At 39.7% G+C, this 20,267-nt stretch overlaps 1 protein-coding gene across 7 annotated transcripts in view; it reads left to right on the top strand.

Annotated features, from left to right (window-relative positions):
- mark2a (MAP/microtubule affinity-regulating kinase 2a) overlaps window positions 1-20,267 on the top strand; it is a 53,681-nt gene that overhangs the window by 1,541 nt on the left and 31,873 nt on the right. The window lies entirely within an intron of this gene.

Raw genomic sequence — 20,267 nt, 5'->3', positions numbered from 1 at the left:
TTATTTGGATTTTAACATCATGTTTTACACTTTGGTTACATTCATGACAGGAACGGTATTTACTCATTACACAAGGTTCATCAGTTCACAAGGTTATATCAAACAGTCTTGGACAATTTAGTGTCTCCAATTCACCTCACTTGCACGTCTTTGGACTGTGGGAGGAAACTGGAGCTCCCGGAGGAAACCCACGCAGACACCCGGACCACCCCACCTGGGAATTGAACCCAGGACCTTCTTGCTGTGAGGCGACAGTGCTACCCCCAAACACCTTTGATAACTGGATCTGCCTTTTGCATTGCTGTGAGGAATATGTGGCTCACTCCTTTTTGCAGAATTGCTTTAATTAAGCCACTTTCGAGGTCTGTCTAACATAAACTGCCTTTTTTCGCTAGTGCGTAGCGATGGCATCTATTCAGATGTGGACCTGCTAATGTTTTTCAGTTTATTGTCCTTATTGCATAATTTAACTGAGCTTGAGCTGTGAACATGGACTGATGATTGAGCGTTCTCCTTTAGTATTTTCACTATTATTAGAGATCTCTAATCAGAACGTGTGTAAGTTTTACACCATGTGTAAAGGGAACCCATGTTTTCCGAAAAGTTCCACAGAACAGAATGTAAGATGAGCCTTTATGTTCCTTTGGATTAACGGTGGTTTTTGTCCTGGAACTTTGCCCTGGTAATTAATTCACCTAGTATCTTTCTTACATTTTCTCACTGGGCCAGTTTGACAACTTTAAAAAAAAAAAAAAAAAAAAAAAAAAAAAAAAAAAAAAAAAAAAAGTTTTTTAAGTTTACTCAGTTGAATTACATTTCGGTTTGTGTGAAGACATAAAAATAAGTGTTAAGGATACAAATTTTGCCAAATATTTCAAACTGATAACCAACAAGCTTATAGCACCCCATGAAATGATAAAATGTATCAAATTTAACATTTAATACTTTAGTTGTTCATGATTTAAAGTTTTTTTCTGCTTGGATTAAAATGGCAGCAGACTTACTTGAAAGAAACTGGTGTATGCACACTGAAACTAAGCCTGAATTGTAGGATTGTGGAACCTGAAATAATCATGATTAGCTAAAATGATTGCTGTTAGGTGATTGTGATAACTGTGACAGCCCTTGACATTACTCCAATCATGTACATAAACAAAGCATCTAAAGGGCCTTTGATCAATCCGTCACCACCTTCTCGGTTTGCACAGCTTGCTTGCTTTTAGTCGGCTTGGTGTCACTGTGGGTGTCAAAATCAAATTTGTTTTGATTTTGCCATTGCTAAGAGCTGTGATATCTCCTAAACAGAATGAATAGAGAATGGAACTGGGATTTCCCTAGTTAGTCATAAAATTGTGCTAAGATTGTAAGGTTTATTCATAATCGTAATAAAATGAAAATGTAGAGGAAGTTGAATGAACTTGAAATGACTTAACAAGTTGTAGTTTACATCATAAACCTCTGTTGTCTTCTGTTAAAATTAGCCATACCGATTAAAGGAAGTTTTCTACACATAGTAAGTTGCGGAGGTCTATGTTAGGAATTGTGAAATTGAAATGGGAAATAACTCATTTCGAGTAGTCATGTTGAGCGCCTGGGCATGTAGCAACATTTCATTTGATTGACTTGCTCACATGCGTGGTTAAATGGACATTTATTGCTTCATACTTGCTGATTCGGTTTCATGTCATGATTTATTAGGCAGAAATGTTGGCTTTGAATTGCCAGTTTCCTGGGTGAGTATGAGTAGTAACAGCACTGGATTTACAGCTTGGAAAGTAAATTAATGTGTTCAGCTGATTGCTAAACAAACCAGATGTGTTTTGTATTTTACATCCATCTATTTCACATAGTTGCTAAATGTGAGCGGGTTCTTTGTTGCATATGAACTTTAAAACGCAGATTCTGTTGAAGTTCAGTTTACGTCAATATTAAGAAGCTATCTTGAGCCACATTGTAGTTAAGGCGGCCTATCCAAAACTCCAAAAAGATTACTTTTGAGGAGAGCTTTTGAAAAATTTGCATCTTACCAGCGGTACAAACAAACCTGGCTGCTCTGACTTTAAACTGCAAACCCGTCTTACATCAGTTCAGTTTACTGTGTCACAAAGGGCGGCACGGTGACTAAGTGGGTCGCACTGTCGCCTCACAGCAAGAAGGTCCTGGGTTCGATCCCCAGGTGGGGTGGTCCAGGTCCTTTCTGTGTGGAGTTTGCATGTTCTACCCGTGTCCGCATGGGTTTACTCCGGGTGCTCTGGTTTCCTCATACAGTCCAAAGACCTGCGAGCTTTAAGCTTTAAAGCAACTGCTGGTGTTTATATTTTGGCCTTTTGGCCAAATTTGGTATCTAGAGTTTTCTGCCAATGGTACAGTAACTAAACACTTTATGCCTAGCTAAAAAAAGTCTCTGACTGGTGATAACTGGACTTTAAATGAACCGCAAGACTCCAGCAAGTTCAGTTTCACCACAGAAGTCAGAACATTCATCTTCAAAATACCTTGGCATTTTTGTAAATCCATGATGGTTATGGTAAAAAAATCTAGTTCTTGCAGCAGGAACATCCCATAATCACTGACATAATCATCCATGTTTGACTGTGGTGATACCATTCTTCTGGTCATAAGAGACGCCTTTCGTGCGGCAGACAAACCTCTGATCCATATGGGCAAACTGTTCCAGTTTTGATTTGTCGCTTCAAAGAACTGTCTCCCAGAACTCTGCAGGCCTGTCCAAATTTCTTCTGGTTTATTTCAGTTAACCTTTTCCGGGATTCTTTAAGAGTGGTGTGCATCGTGGAGTCCTGCCATGAAGTCCTTGGTTTTTAAGTGATTTTATGGTTGCCACTGACATCTCTGTTTGTCTCAGCATTTATCATTTCATCCCATAAGTCTTTTGCTGTAGCGTAGAGTTTTATTTTTGTATCCCCGATGAGACTACTAAGGCCTCTGGAATGAATTTTGGGCTTTCCCCTATGGTCAGGTTGGTTTTGCTGCTGTGCCATAGGTTTAGGACTTCTGGACAATACTTCTGATGGTCTCTCTTGGAAGTCTTGTACCCGTTGCCCTTTCGGTGCAATGAAATTATCTATCTCTCAGCTTCTGTGGCATTTCCTTAGGTTTCACAATGGTTGTAACACACCTTGAACCGTTGAATCTCTAGGTTAATTGTATTACAGCTGTATACAGCTTAAGGGTTGTTGAGTTCTCAGTTATCATGTTGTAACCCAACTTTAGCTCATACAGACCAGCGGTAGGTTATAAGATCAGCAATATTATGTAGAGATTGAATAATTGTGACATAACAGTAGGGATGGAACGATACACTCTACCCACGATGCGATGCGATTTCCAATACTGGGTTCACGATACGATTTTTTTAAACTGAAATTGAAGACAAATTATGACAGTTTCCTTTTATTATTTCTCTTAAAAAATAAAATAAAATACTGTATTTGTGATTATCTTTTTTTTTATCTAAATAATGAATGCCCTTTTATTTCTGAGGTATACAAAACAATTTTGAATTAAGCCCAATTTGACAACCAGGTGTATAGTGCGAGTGACGTAAACCAGGCGAGGTGTATAGCGCCAGTGCCCTCTGCTGTTTAAAGTGAATGTCGATTCATTATACATGTCAAATCGATTTAAATCGTGGAATTTTTTAATCGGTTATTAACTGTCTTGTGGTGCATCGTTACATCCCTACATAGTAGTATTAATAAAACATCCTGCTACTCTACATTTCTGCATCATTCCTTTTCCTCAGTTGTTCAATCTAAGGACTACATTTAATGCCAAATCTATCTCTGTAGAAAAGGTTGTTTCTGATTGCTACTTAGCTGGCACAGTCTTGTAAATATACTTATTGATAAAAGCTAACATTTATCATGACAGGCAGTTGTTATTTTATGCAGCGTGCTAAAGTGATTTTACTGACGCATTCCAATCAGCATCCTATGTGCTACACAGTTTTCTTTGGTTTTACAGCTTTAAAAAGACTTGGAATGTCTACCACGAGCTAGGCCTTCTCGTCCTGCAACTGTGCCTGACCTTCCAAATGCTTTTTTCACGACAAATGTTCACGATTCAACATTTTGTAAAAAGCCTTTTTTTCAGAAGAGTGGAGGCTGTTATAGCTGAAATACGGGAGCTAACTTTATTGTAATGTTTATTGTTTTGAAGTGTGACGTCAAAAAAGCCACATACTTACATACTAGTGTATTTTGCGGAGCATTCATGTTCAATGTGAATAATGTGTGGGAACATTTCTTGGTTGAACTAGTCAGCTGGTTGAACTTTATTCTGGATTATGTGGTTGATTCATAAGGAAATCCTTTGTTTGTTTTGGTAAATTCATCTCCTCCCCTACCTACCAGGTTTCTTCAGTCTGGACTGACATTTCCAGTTTAAGTTGGGCGTGGACCAATGGAATTGCAGTGAAGACTTGTGTATATGATAAGGCCTATAGTGCCTTATCGTACAATACATGCTGTTTTGTTTTGGACTGTCCTCCCTGAGGGCTGTTTTTTTATGCTGTTTGACACTTTGGATTGTAAATCACAGGGTGAATTAAGGCAAATCAATCTTAGATTAAGATTTTATTTTATTTATTAATTTGCTGTGATTAGCGCTAATTTCAGTGTTTCCTGGAGTGTTTGAAAATGACAGTTAGGCCTGTTTCTCATGGCATTATTGCAAAATGGTTAAACCTCACTAGGTGCTAATGGCTGGCTGGTAGGGGGTGGCTAAAGCCCTGTGATGGATTGGTGCCTTGTCCAGGGTACTCGGACCTGCCACGACTTTGACCAGAATAAAGCGACCACAAAAATTAAGCCTGGTCATCTGTTTTCTCATTATGCAGTCTCACTACCTCAGCAATGAGTAGGTGCGAGTTGCCATGACATCAGCGCTCTCATGAAAACAGTTAATTTATTTCATTTTCATCAACTACTTTATCTTGGTCCAGGTTTGGGGCAGGTCCGGTTCAATGGGAAAACACCAATCCATTACATGGCTTCACCCTCTTCTCACACATAGCCGGTCATGTCTATGTAGATGTTCAGCCAGCTGGTAGCACAGCTAAGATTTGAATCTGGATCTCAGTGGTGGTGGGCTAGATGACTGCTATGCCACCTGAGCACCCATGTTTTATTATTTTTGTTATACACCGATCAGCCATAACATTAAAACCACCTTCTTGTTTCTACACTCACTGTCCATTTTATCAGCTCCACTTACCATATAGAAGCACTTTGAAGGTCTACAATTACTGACTGTAGTCCATCTGTTTCTCTGCATACTTTTTTAGCCTGCTTTCACCCTGTTCTTCAATGGTCAGGACCCCCACAGAGCAGGTATTATTTAGGTGGTAAATTATTCTCAGCACTGCAGTTACAATGACATGGTGGTGGTGTGTTAGTGTGTGTTGTGCTGGTATGAGTGGATCAGACACAGCAATGCTGCTGGAGTCACTGTCCACTCTATTAGACACTCCTACCTAGTTGGTTCACCTTGTAGATGTAAAGTCAGAGACGATCGCTCATCTATTGCTGCTGTTTGAGTTTGTCATCTTCTAGACCTTTATCAGTGGTCACAGGACGCTGCCCACATGGCGCTGTTGGCTGGATATTTTCGGTTGGTGGACTATTCTCAGTCCAGCAGTGACAGTGAGGTGTTTAAAAACTCCATCAGCATTGCTGTGTCTTATCAACTCATACCAGCACAACACACACTAACACACCACCACCATGTCAGTGTCACTCCAGTGCTGAGAATCATCCACCAGTCAAAGGAGAGTCCTGACCATTGAAGAACAGCATGAAACGGGGCTAATAAAGCATGCATAGAAACAGATGGACTACAGTCAGTAATTGTAGAACTACAAAGTGCTTCTATATGGTAAGTGAAGCTGATAAAATGGACATTGTGTGTAGAAACGAGGAGGTGGTTTTAATGTTATGGCTGATCGGTGTATACTATAGAGTGTGTCAGGCCAATGTTGTCATTTTTTTAAGTGATATTGGTCTGTTGTCGCCTATGTGGTCTAAACCAATTTCTTTCTTTGTTGATCCCATAAGTAGGGAGTTAAACAAAGGTGCCTGAAGGCTGAGCAGGGAGTCCGTTACCTACGAAATCAAAACATGTTGCTGGGGTTTAGTCATGGGGGCGAGTGAGAGGAGACGAGGGGAGGGTTCAGCTGCTCTTTATTTGAGCTCTGGCTGCTACTGCTCCAGTCTGTAAATAGCCGTGTAGTGATATTAATACCCTGGTAATCGACAAGCTGGCTCACACATTTCTTTTATTTACCCTCCTTTGCTTGTGCATGTGTGCCTTCTATTGCTTTTAATTATTTTTTCCTCTTCTTTTCATCATGATTTATGTTCTTTATGCTTATGTCACTGGTTTTCAGAAAAGTAGCAGTGCATACACTGATGAGCCAAAACATTAGAACCACAAGCCTAATATGCTTTCATTATATCTCTGATTCACCAACTCCCCTGACTCCTGAACACATCTCTAGGAGTCTGGTGTGTGGTACATTAAAATGATGTGCAATTTGAGCCACAGTAGCTCTTCTGTTAGTCTGTACCAGTAGCCTTCATTTTCTCTGGTAACAATGAGCCTTGGTCGCCCATTAACTTGTCTGTTCAGGTCTTGTCCCTCCTCATCCTGCTGTCGGCAGGTTCTCACCATGGCTGTCTGTGAGCACCCCTTGCTGTCTCAGAGATACTTCAACCCATTTGTCTGGCCATAATGATTTTGCTTTGATCAAAGTCTCTCATGTGTTTATGCTGCCTGTATCTCCTGCTTTCTACCATCTAGGAGTGTAAACAAATATGTTTATTGAACAAAACAGATAGGAGGAAAATTCATCAGTCTTTCTAAAACCAAGCCCTAAATTATTCAGGATTTATGTCTATAAACAATTTTATACATTATAAAATTCAGGATTTATAGGAGTCATGTTCGTATTTACTGATACTATTGTTCTGTGTAAGTATATGCGTTTTTTTGTTTTTTTTGGTAGTTTTATGAGACGGGTAGGAACAGAAAAGACTGCAGTACACTTTATTGCTTATTGTTAACTGTTACTTCTGCTGCTTTCCGATCAAACAGCTTTTTCAAGTAATTGTTTTACCCTTACTTTTCGCAAGTCCAACAGGTGTGTTCATGACCTGTAACTTTAGTTCTGTTTAATACATTTAACTCATGGAGGTGCAGCACAGCCTGTTTTGCTAACAACATTCTATTTTTATATAATAATGCATGTGTGCATCCTGTGAGGCTGGCTTTAGTTGCAAGCAAACTCATCTGGGGAAAATGTGTGGTGCCAGTTACCATGTACTTAAACCAATTACACTGACGGGAGTTTAAGGTGTTTGCTGTGATGCAACGTCTTTCCATTAAAATGTTACATATATTGTTCTTAAATTTCAGCATGATAGCTACGTATTACATACCAGTAGAAACACACCAGTAGCTATTTGCACTAAAACTTTTTTTTGTTGTTTTCAATGCAGCATTAATATGCGTCAACTCACAACTGTCAAGCCTGTTTACATCAGTATGGAGCCTAACTGCATGTTAAACTCTGCAAAGTTAATCTGTGTGTAACTTTTTTATAATAAACAAAATAATGTGGATGTTAGAGATGGAACGATTGATCGGCTACGAATCGGTATCGGCCGATTTTTAATCAAAATATGCTATCGGCGATCGGCGATATTTCCTAAAAGTAGCCGATCCGATCGTGTGATATATAAAGACCATGTTAACAGCTCAGTGGATTGATCCAGACTTTGAGCTACGAAGCACCAACCATCGCATCACCATTCATCAACCATCGTACAGAAACCATCGTGAAAGCTCTTACGATGTAATTTTGCTGATTGTAATATTTACTTTAATAAGATAATTCAACCCGGTCACATCTGAGTCGATTCTATCAGCAAGTTATATAAACTCCTGGTTCACTTTGGTAAATCGTAAGCGGTTCTTACTTGTGATGTAGATGAGAACAGAACACGTTACAGAGCCAATCCGAGGCAAAAGTTTATTCATTACCAAATTCGTTAGTTCAGGATCATCTGCTGAACTTTTAGGATCAGAAAACTTTTAGCTCCTTAGACGGAACGAGTCTGACAATCGGTTACAGATCTGTGGTAATAGCAGTTTAATTAAGCTTTTTAATTAAGCTTTTTAATGTAAGAGAGTCACACAAAATGTTCTGTAGTAGCTGGTGTTTATTTAAAACCACGACATTTAATTAATAACAGTAAACACGGAGAGATAACTGAGAAGAGAAACTTACGCTTCACATAAAAACGAATCAACTCATGAATCAATGAATCACTTATAGCGATACTGTGAACAAAGCGTATCTTCTAAAGGCACAAACACACACACGCGCGCGCTGCTCCGGTTTATCTTTACTGTGAGGCTCTTTTTAAGTTTATTTACTGCTAATCCCCCCCCCGATCGGAATCGGCTATCGGCCGATGTCCCTGAAAGGAGATCGGAATCGGTGCCAAAAACTCCGATCGGTCCATCTCTAGTGGATGTTTTCCTTTATAGAAAGGTATAAATCAGCTTATCTTATAATAACTAAACTAATGTTGTCAGGAACAGCTTTAATATACCAACTGAATTTCTGTTGTTTAGTTAGCATTTGTTTGAAAGCTGTTTGCTGACTGTACATTCTAAACACTGAACACTGTGTTTATGTCCATGCTGCTGTTCTACATTACCACCACATTCAATGTTTCACAATTTTTAATGTGTGAATTGTTGATATGAAACTCTGATGAGTTTCATATTGTTACCTTGGATGTAACCGGTTTATTATTCAAGCATTTTTAATATAGTGGCTAAACGTTCTGGCCTTTTAAAGCGTACATATGCTTGTAATTACATAGTGAGAAGATTTGAAGTAGATGCACTCAATAGAAGCATAATAAATAGCAAACAGAAGTAGTTGAATGATGGCTTCTTACTGCATGTTAAACTGTGCTGGGTATTATGGTACAGAGGAATAAGTGGAAATGAAAAGGCAGATAAATTTGCCACAAAGGTAATAATGCAAATCCCTGCTACAGATATCGAGCCGTTAATAAATAAGTACATTAAAGAAAAATGGCAAACTGAGTGGGACACACAGACAACAAGCAAATTACATGAGATACATCCAAATTTTGGCAACAAGCCAAGAATGCATCAAGGAAAACGAATACACCAGGTTAAACACACAAAATGTAGAATAGTCATACAAAAATCACTCACCAGCACTTAATAAAAGGAGACAACCCCTCAACATGTGAAAGATGTCAAACACAGCTCACAATAAAGCATATTCTGATCGAATGCCCCAAATACACCAGAGAGACAACAGCTACACATACCTGAAACTGTTAAAGAAACCCTCAACCAAGAAAAAACAAGAGCAATTCTAAACGTCCCGGCAGGAACAAAAATGAAAACAGAAATATAAACATACTTAAACATAACACCGACCATTCCATAAATAACACAATCGTGTGCATAAAGTGGCGTACAACACAAATAAATAAATATATATCTTACTGCATGTCTGTATTTTTGATCTTGAAAAGTGCCTGACACTAAGTTATAAAGGGTTTTACTAATAATAATTCAAATCTGTTTATTTAGTTGGTTAGTTAGTTTTTTGATGGATGCTGTTTAGAGACGACAACTTTATTTGTGGTTTCTTCGAACATGGTCAGGGAACCTTGGCACCACAGTAGCAAAATTGTGTTTATTATCCTTGTGTGTGAGTGTGTGTGTGTGTGTGTAAAATGAGAGAGAGAGAAGTGTGAAGTCATATGTAATTGAGAGCTGCCGTGGTGTATTTGGATGTGCAGAGTGTGAGACGACAGGCAGCTGAAGTGCTGCACTAACAGCTGATCACTGTGATGGGCAAATTCTGAGAGATGCTGCCAGGAAAAACCAAATTCAGTTGTTTATTTTGGTTAAAAAGTTTACATGTTTCTGTCTTTGGATTTTAATGATTGCTTCAGCTGTTTTTGGTTACTGAGTTATTGGAACATTTCCTTCCTTAGTGCATTCAGTGCAAATTTTCATAAATGTGCCAAAACCTGCTGGATCATAAGTTTGAGAGAAATTGTTTCTGACTGTTTTGTTCCTTAAAAACAAAATAGTGTGAATTTATGATGTGCTACTTTAGAGAACTTGAGCTGAGCTATGCCTGAAGCAACAGGAAGCTATCTGGTTCGTAGCTCATGAACGTATTTAGCAGTTAGCTAAAGGTTTAGCTAGAAAACAAGTTTACACAAAGTACTAACTTAATTTTTATTTTTAAGTTCTATTTTATTTACACCAATCAGCCATAACATTAAAACCACCTCCTTGTTTCTACACTCGCTGTCCAATTTTTCAGCTCCACTTACCATATGGAAGCACTTTGTAGTTCTACAATTACTGCTGTTCTTCAATGGTCAGGACTCTCCCAGGACCCCCACAGAGTAGGTGTTATTTAGGTGGTGGATCATTCTCAGTACTGCAGTGACACTGACATGGTGGTGGTGTGTTAGTGTGTGTCGTGCTGGTATGAGTGGATAAGACACAGCAGCACTGATGGAGTTTTAAACACCTCACTTGTCACTGCTGGATTGAGAATAGTCCACCAACCAAAAACATCCAGCCAACAGCGCCCCGTGGGCAGCGTCCTGTGACCACTGATGAAGGTCTAGATGACCAACTCAAACAGCAGCAATAGATGAGCGATCGTCTCTGACTTTACATCTACGAGGTGGACCAACTAGGTAGGAGTGTCTAATAGAGTGGACAGTGAGTGGATATGGTGTTTAAAAACTCCAGCAGCGCAGCTGTGTCTGATCCACTCACACCAGCACAACACACACTAACACACCACCACCATGTCAGTGTCATTGTAGTGCTGAGAATCATCCACCACCTAAATAATACCTTCTCTGTGGGGGTCCTGACCATTGAAGAACAGGGTGAAAGCAGGCTAAAACATTATGTAGAGAAACAGATAGACTACAGTCAGTAATTGTAGAACATTGTAGTGCTTCTATATGGTAAGTGGAGCTGATAAAATGGACAGTGAGTGTAGAAACAAGGAGGTGGTTTTAATATTATGGTTGATCGGTGTACATTTGTATATTGTTTTTTCCCCCCTTATTTTTAGGAACTCAGGCATACATTTTCCACCAAAAAAAATCTATTTAACAGGTCTCTTAACATTTGCTGGAATAAAACACCACTAGTTTTCCATCAAGGGCAGACAGCTTTCTTTAAACACTACTCAAGCTTAAGGTGAGCTGAAAGCCATGTTGGTTAAATCTATTTAAAAAAATCTTATCCTTGATATTGTCAGGATTGTAAAAGTGTTGATTCACAATTGGTTTATAAATTGGTAAGGATTTAGTCTAACCTAGTGTTGCAGGTATACACAAGATAATCTGCTGTAGACGTCTGACTGAGGCAGTGGGTGTATCCTGCGTATGGCCTTCCGGGGAAGAAAATGATCCCAATGTCTTTAAGCAAACAGGTTTTTCAAGCCGACAGGTAGAGCTAGTTCATGTGTAACTCAGTTTTCTTTGTGTGGGTGTTTTCTTTTATCCCACATTAATCTGCCTACACCGTTCTGCTGTTGTCCTTGAGTCGGTACAGTGGGTTTAACAGTACAGTTTGTGTATGTTTGTGGCTGTGCTTTTGTATCTTTATTCAGTTTAAAGATAATTCCATTAGGTTAATCTTTGGCAGAAGGACCGGCCTTTCTGTTTGCTGATTGGGTGTGGCTCAGAATAAACTGCTCTACACTGATTTCAGCAGATGTTGGAAAACCACTGCAGAAGTCTGTGAACCACAGAAGAACTCGCCCTTTTCATCTTGTCATTCCTTTGGTTCTGAAAATACTTTTGGGTTTGTCATCGGACCGAGGCCTTAAGGTTCTTTAGGGACACGCTGGTGAACCGATTGGCAGTATCAGGGTCCAGCAGCAATAACTTTGTGATTGTTTCTTATTAGCTGTGCGTACTGGTAATTTTTGCAATTCTGTATTTATTTCTGAAACGATAGAAATTAGAATTTTATGCCAAGTTCACACTACATGACTTTCCAAGTCATCAGGTCGCTGTACAGTTCACACTACATGACTGGATCTCTTGTAGGGGTGGGTTTATAAAATCGATTTTTCGATTCGAATCGATCTTTATTTGAATGATCCGATATCGATTCATATAAACGCGAGATCGATCTTTTAAATGAGCCCCTTTTTACGGTGTACACGGAAATCTGTTACCTTCTTTAATCTCGCGTGACCAGCCGCTGTTTTTTCGTGCAACGAGATCTGACCTGCACATCAGTTCAGCATGGCAGAAGCTCCAGTAATGCCTGGTTCACACTACATGATTTCTGCCCTGATTTTCTGCGACTGGTCTGCGCTAGATTTGCCGGCTCGGGAGCAACTCGGCTCTTAATCAATGTGAAACAGCGAGGGGAAACACACGGGAGAGGTTGTAAACAAGTGGAGCAGGGGCGTAATATAGTTATCGTTCTCTACAAAACAAAATATTTATTAACCTCCAACTTCAGAACAATCCCTGTTGGTCGTGTTGCCAAATCCACTCAGATTCCTTTATTTTATTCTCTTTGATATTGCGCTGCTCATCAGCGCACAAACTTTTATCGCTCGCTACTTGTTGGAGTGTATTTTAGGACGTGGTTTCATTAAACCCCTCGTCACTTCTCACGTGTGTTTTTGTGACAAAACGTAGTTTGGGAGACCAGACAGACTCATCTGAGAATCCTCCTGGTGATAGATGGTGTAGATGTGAAACCCCCCCATCACCCATCAGTCGTGCAGTGTGAACTGTACAGCGACCCGGCAAATCAGAAAGTTGTGTAGTGTGAACTTGGCATAAGCTGTGCAACAGCCAGGTGTATGTTTACATTACACATACACTGTTGTAGCGTGTCAGACATATAAAATAATAATAAAAATGTAACTCATATGCCTAAATGTGTTGAATCGAAATTGAATCGAAAATCAGATCGAAGATCGAATCGAATCGGGACCTTGTGAATCGGAATCGAATCGATCCAGGAAATTAGTGGCGATACCCAGCCCTAATCTCTTGTAATCGAGAATCTTTCAAGTCGGTGTGGCTTTCACACTACACGACTGATCGGCGATAGGGGGTCACACACTGCACCATCTATCACCAACAACGAGCTTCTCTGGTCTCCCAAACTACGTTTTGTCACATGACGAGAAGTTTAATGATACTACGTCCAAAAATGCACGTCAACAAGTAGCGAGTGAACAGCATGGATTGTTCTAAAGTGAGTTGCAGGTTAATAAATATTTTTTGCAATGCAACGTTGGTGTTATGTTTTGTAGAGAACGATAAGGTCAGAAATACTGTTAAACTTGTGTGTGTGCTGATGTATTCTGATATAAACTATACTATGCCCCTGTCCCACCTGTTTACAACTTCTTCCCTGCGTTTCCCCTCACCCCGTATATTGCGTTCTCATTGGCTGTTCAACATACCACTCATTGCCAGTCGCGCAACTTGGATCCAGATTTTTGACAAGCTAGAAATCTCTCTTTGGTCGCCGAGCACTCGGCGAGCCGCTCGGATCGAGTTCTTGGGTAGTTCACACATAGTGATTGAGAGCTGAGTTTTGATTGCCAAGCGAATGCCGAGTTGCTCCCGAGCCGGCAAATCTAATGCCGACCAGTCTGCGAGCAAAAATCGTGTAGTGTGAACTAGGCATTAAACTCAGTTAATCTCAGTTCCTAACCAGAAATTAAATACTAAATGTTTCCATTTTTTGGTTCTAAAGTGCACTTATTTAACAGTTTTACCAAATTTACTTTTTAGGTGCTGGTTCCAGCAGTTTTGCGTGAGCGCTGATTACCTACAGTGCTGTGATTAGCTTCTTAATTTTCTTCCATATAGAAGGGTTTTGCCATGTTACCCACCAAGTTCAGTGGCTCCTTGCCTTGTGCTAAAGACTACATGCTGTAAAAACCTAAGAGATGATGGACATGTCCAGTCTGTCACTAGCAAGTATTAAGAAGGATGTTTATAGGGTGTCGCTGTTTTTGTTTTTACAATTTGTGTCAATGTTTGTTTTCGAAAGATGACATACAGTCACCGCCGTAAGGTATTTATTGGCAAGCACGTTCATGTCCCTACAGTACAAAACTCTCATATCATAAATTTCTTAATTATTTTTCCCACGATCTAGCAGCGCTCTGGTTTCCTTCATCTTATGCTCGATAAAATAATTGCTACTGGTTTTTGTGTAGGCTGGAACTCCCATCCAGGCTAATTGTTGATTACGCAAGGCTTCAAGGACACTGCGTTTACTGAGGTGACATTGCTGTTACTATAGCAGCCAGCGGCTCAAAACATTTTGTTACTGACCTGGAATAACCTGGAAACTATGTGAGCGTTGGAATGTGTTTGAGAAGGTCTACCAGTTTTTAGAACAATAATCATAAAAAAATGAGTGTCCATTTGAAGCCGGGTTGCAGGACGTGGACTGATTGTGTAATGCAGACACAGTTGATTTCAGTCTTACCTGACAAAACAGTTGATATGGCTGATATGCTGATGTTTCATTTTATTGTAAATTTACCACTGGTTTGTTCTAGTTCACACTACATGATTGTTGCCCTGATTTTCGCTCGCCAACTGGTCGGCGCTAGATTTGCCGGCTCGGGAGCAACTCGGCGTTCGCTTTGGCAGTCGAAATTCGGCTCTCAGTCGCTATGTGTGAACTACTCAGCAACGAGTGCTCGTCAAGCTTTTGGCGACTGAAGTTATACAGTGTATCACAAAAGTGAGTACACCCCTCACATTTCTGCAAATATTTCATTATATCTTTTCATGGGACAACACTATAGACATGAAACTTGGATATAATTTAGAGTAGTCAGTGTACAACTTGTATAGCAGTGTAGATTTACTGTCTTCTGAAAATAACTCAACACACAGCCATTAATGTCTAAATAGCTGGCAACATAAGTGAGTACACCCCACAGTGAACATGTCCAAATTGTGCCCACACACATTCAAAAAATGCTACTTTTTCCTCCATGCTCTCTGAATCCTGTTAAATTTAAGAAACCTTTCCTATAGTTCAGTGTCTTTAGTGTGATCACCCCCATACGGTTCCATTGTCGTTTTCCAGCTGTCTTGGCATGTCAGAGCTTGTAGAAATTGACTTCTTGTCGGGTTCCCTGTTACTCCCAAAGCCAATCCTCCAGACAAAACCAGACATGTTGCTTCCGGACCCGTACACGGCCTGGATCATGTTGCCTGTATCTTTCTCTCATCTGTTTCAACTCTACTTCCACAAATTACACCACTTCCTGTTGTGCTGTGTTGTCGGAGGAAGAAGTTCCTCTCTGCCTGGACCCCCAGAAGGGCTAGCGTGTGTGTTCTATTTCAGGATGAGTCCTGCTGGACTGTGTAAAGCCAGGCAGACACTGGGATTTTGGAAATGGCCTGTGTTGCTGGAAACTCTTACTGCATGGATGATTTGGTTGCCAGTTTGTGTGACCAAATCCTGCCATGTATATGGTCACATTTCAACTTGGGTGCTCACACTGTATGTAAACACAACCATCTGGACATTCTGTTAAAGCCCATTAAAAGTGTTATACTTACCCTGAGCACAAAGCAAAATAGAGACAAAGAGGTGCGGTGCATTACTTAGGGCTGCCACACTGTGTAATGAATCAGCAAGTTAATCACCGCATGACCATGTGGACAATAGACCAGGATGTTCCAAAACCATAGGGTATAGAGGGGATTTTTGCTCATTTAGACAAAATAGCATTTGTGGTGTTGTATGTGAAAGCCTATCCTTGTATCATCGTTCCAGTTCATCCCAAAGATGTTCAGCAGGGTTGAGGATGGTCCTTTATACTTAACTTATCTAACAATGTTTTCAATGGTCATATCTTTGGCCATAAAGTCTATCTGTTTAATTTAGTTATGCCAAATGCACAAAGGTGGCAAGCAGTGCACTTCGTTCACATAATGTTATCTCCCAATCACCCTTACCCAGAAAAATATAAGAACAGTCCTAAACTTCCTTGCATTTATGAAAAATAAAAAGTAAATATAAAAAGGCACCCAGGTGGCGCAGTGGGCTATTTCGCTTGCACACCAGCACCGAGTTTCTGTACTCATCTGTTAGAAACTCGGTGTTGCCACCGGTCGACTGGGCGCCATCTAGCAGGCATAATTAGCAGTGCTTGCAGCAGATACTAATTGGCCACCGTATCTTCATACGCTGTGTAAGGACCCTGATTGGCAGAAGAGACATCTGTGCAGAATGCATGGGCGAGAAGGAGGGCTGTGCACGTGTCAGAAGAGGCGTTACAGCGATGTGCTCTCCTCGGATGCCATCTGGTATCTCTTAGCAGCGGAAGACAAAATTGAGTGCGCTAAAATCGGGAGGAAAATGGGGAGAAAATGCATTAAAAAAAAAAATCTAAAAATCTAATGGACTAAAAAAATAAAGACAATAAATAATAAACAATATAATATATTAGGCCGATCATGCCATAAATGACACAGATGTGTTAAACATGGTGTAAAATCTTAAGTAAATAAATATATCCCAATCTTGTCATATCCAAATCCACTGCCACTTGCACAAGCTCCCGATCAGCACAAGCGGTTGCTTCTTATCACCTGCCATGCTGGGTTCTCTTTTTTTAATCAAAAACATATATTCATTAAGGTTTTTCGAAAAATAAAATGCATTGCAATTAGTGCTGGACAATAATTCGATATCGATATATATCGCGATAGAAAATGTTTCAATAACGGTGATATGATTTTTAAACAAATTCGATCAATATGCTTACGTAAGTGCGTGATGACGTACGCCACAGGCACGAAGCCAGAGTTACGGCTCTGATTACACCACCTACAACACGGTGGATATTAGTGGCTAAATGAGTTCAATAGCTGTGAGTGAACGAGCATCCACAGTTTAAAAAGAAGCAGTAGAAATAGTTGATAAGAGGAAAAAATACTCTTTTTTTCTGTATTCTTCAAGCACAACACCTGATATAGAAAATTCTGCAGCAACTATAAGCACTTTTTTATATTCTTTATCCTGGTTAAGCACTTTTGTTTGAAAATGTTTACATATAAATAATAATCAGTCCATGTTGTGGATTAAAGTTGGTTAAGATCAGAGGTGGAAAGTAACAAATTACATTTACTCGCGTTACTGTAACTGAGTAGTTTTTTTGTGTACTTGTACTTTTTAAAATAGATTTCACAGCCTGTAATTTTACTTTTACTTAAGTATGTGTTGTATTAAGAATTGTAATTCGCTACATTTTAAATAAGATCCGTTATTGAGTAAAATAAAAACGCTAAAGAAATCGCGTCTGGGAAACTGCTGCAGTGAATTCTGCGATGGCGAGTCGGATCTTTTAGCTCGGTTCCTTTTAAAGAGCCGTATATACATAACGACTCCCAGAAGCGCGAATCGATTCCTTCATTTCAGTTTAAAGGGCCGTTCAATAGATTCGAATCATTCTACGACATCACTGGTGGTTATACAGTTTGAAAAAGTTTTATGAGACTAAAATGACACTTATAAAACGGATAGCCATATCGTCCAGCCCTAATTCCAATCATTCAGTCACAGAAAAAGATCATTTGCAGACATTGTTGAAACCCCTAGACTGCCCTGCATGTCCTTACAAGTGTATGTAAGCCTTTGACTGTAAACGTGTTCATCTCTGCTATCAGCATGTCGGCTTTTGCTTTAAACTGTTAGGAGAACCTTTAGCACCTTTGAAGTGAACATGTCTGTCCTCACCGTTCTTCTAGATGTTTTCTGTGGTTTACACACACACAACTGGACAAGAGTTGCCTTGTGGTCTTGTGCATGTTTTTGTTTGCCTGTCTGTGTTTGTTTTTTCATTACATGTTGTCTAGTGGGTCACTTCTAGACAGGCTTCTCTTGTGCCCTGAACTGATGACTGAAGATTCTTAGCTATCAGAAAGAAGTTTCCTGTTCCTGTGTGTAGATTTGTTACTCTCTGCTAATTTCAGAGATACGCTGGCTGTGTGGTGGTGTCGTTCCTGATGTTTGTTTGTGAAACACACAGAGGTCGTATAAATAAGTCTAGATCAGCGCAGGCTGAGGTGAAGGTCAGTGCTGCATGAAGGCGAGAGCTGCATTGCTGTCTGACTGCAGGTTTTGAATATGAGCTGTGCGATACACGCCACACTCACTACCGCCAGCAAACGCTCACTGTGTGACTTGGCACCCGAAAAGATGTGAGTGGTTCGGATCAAGTTCCTTGTGTAAGGAGACAAAGACCACATTTATACAGTCCAAGTTTGGGACCGACTTACCAAAATACTTTTTAGTATGCTTTAAACAATATATTTTTTCTTTCATTATGCTATACAGTAGCCCATAAATGCCTCCTAAATGGCACCCTAGAATAACTCAAAGGGTGGTACAAAAAGGTACCATGCTGCTTGAACAAAACCCTTAACCTTTAATTGCTTGGATTGTATTTGTTCATAAGGGAAACTTACTTTGGATAATAGCGTCTCCTAAATGTATCTCATGAAATATTCTTAAATATGAAATTATTAATATTAAATTAATATGTAACTTTTTTTTTCCTATTTTACTTATGCATTTTCTTTCAATTTTACATAGTCAATTTGTCTTCCGCTGCTGGGGGATTTCTGATTTCAGTCGAGGTGGGTATATTGCTGCTCACGTCTCCTCCGATCTGCGCACAGCCCTTAGCGGAACCCTTTTTCGCCTATGCACTCTGCACAGGCGCCTCTCTGTCTGTCAATCAGGGTCCTCACACAGAGTTTGAAGACCCCACCCACATAGTCCGGTCATCCCACCCACATAGTCCGGTCATCCCGCCCTAGCAGGACTGCTGCAGGCACTACCAATTTTGCCCGCTAGATGGTGCCCAGCCGACCATTGAAGTTTGAACCTAGGAGTTCAGAATCTCGGCGCTGGTGTGCTAGCGGAATATCCCGCTGCGCCACCTGGACACCCAACTGTACAATTTTTTAATGCAGTATGCTGCTGTTTTATGCATTTGGCAATGTATGCAGTTTTACGTAGGCTAAACGTTTTGGGCTTTGGGGCATCAATCCAGGGGATGAGGATTCAAATCCTAACGTTGTCATATATATTCGCTGATCAAACTTGTTTTTGTCATTGACTTTCTGTAAGGCTGTTGGTTTATAGTAAAATAAATAAATATAAAAATGCTCTTTATATGTTTAGGAAACATTTCAGGAGGGAAAAGCCCCAAAGATTTCTGTCCTCATGAGCCACCATAATTTTTACCCTTACCACCATCCCCCCTTCCTTCAAATTCCAAATAAAATACTGTATTTGTGCTTATCTTTTATTTATCTAAATAATGAATGCCCTTTTATTTTTGAGGTAGGTACAAACTATGCAAAACAATGCTGCACATTTCCTTTTTTGTGAAATAAATCCCACATCAAATAAATAAATGAATAATACAAATAAAGAAGGTATCCTCACATAAATACATTTGGCTGGAAAACTTCGAACCTGGCAACCCTGTAGTGACGTCAACCAGGCGAGGTGAATAGCGCCAGTGCCCTCTGCTGTTTAAAGTGAATATCGATTCGTTATACATGTTAACCGATTTGAATCGTTACACATGTGAATCGATTTTTAACTTGTGGTGCATCGTTACATCCCTACTAGACTGCGTATGATGGGATTGGGAGCATTTGTGTATGAAGCTCTGTTGTATGCTCATGCTAGCTACACAATAGTATTAACACAAAGCACTGATATTGAATAGTAACTGTTGGGCAACTGTGTAAATCAGGTATGGTAAAAATAATATTTGCTGTTAGCAGTTATACAGCACAGTTAGAACGCCTTAAAACCACTTAAAATATTACAGCAATAAAGATGCATCAGGTGTATTAAAATAGTGTATGTTACACTTGACATTAGCTTTACTTCACTTCTTGCTTTTTAAAATAGTTTATTGAGTGCTAGAAGCTAAAATAATCCTAACACTACGTTGTCAGTATGCCACAATAAACTAACAGCTGTACTACAAGTTAATATTAGTTATTAGCTGACTCATGTACCCCCATGTGTTTTGGCATTATCAGATTACCAAAGTACATTTAACGGTGATGATCATGATTCATGACTGTAGCTGAAGCAAGTTAATAAACTTA

The sequence above is a fragment of the Trichomycterus rosablanca genome, chromosome 16, assembly GCF_030014385.1.
Source record: "Trichomycterus rosablanca isolate fTriRos1 chromosome 16, fTriRos1.hap1, whole genome shotgun sequence".
NCBI lineage: Eukaryota > Metazoa > Chordata > Actinopteri > Siluriformes > Trichomycteridae > Trichomycterus > Trichomycterus rosablanca.
The sequence above is the reverse complement of the archived record's forward strand: the minus strand, read 5'-3'. Positions and strand labels throughout refer to the sequence as shown.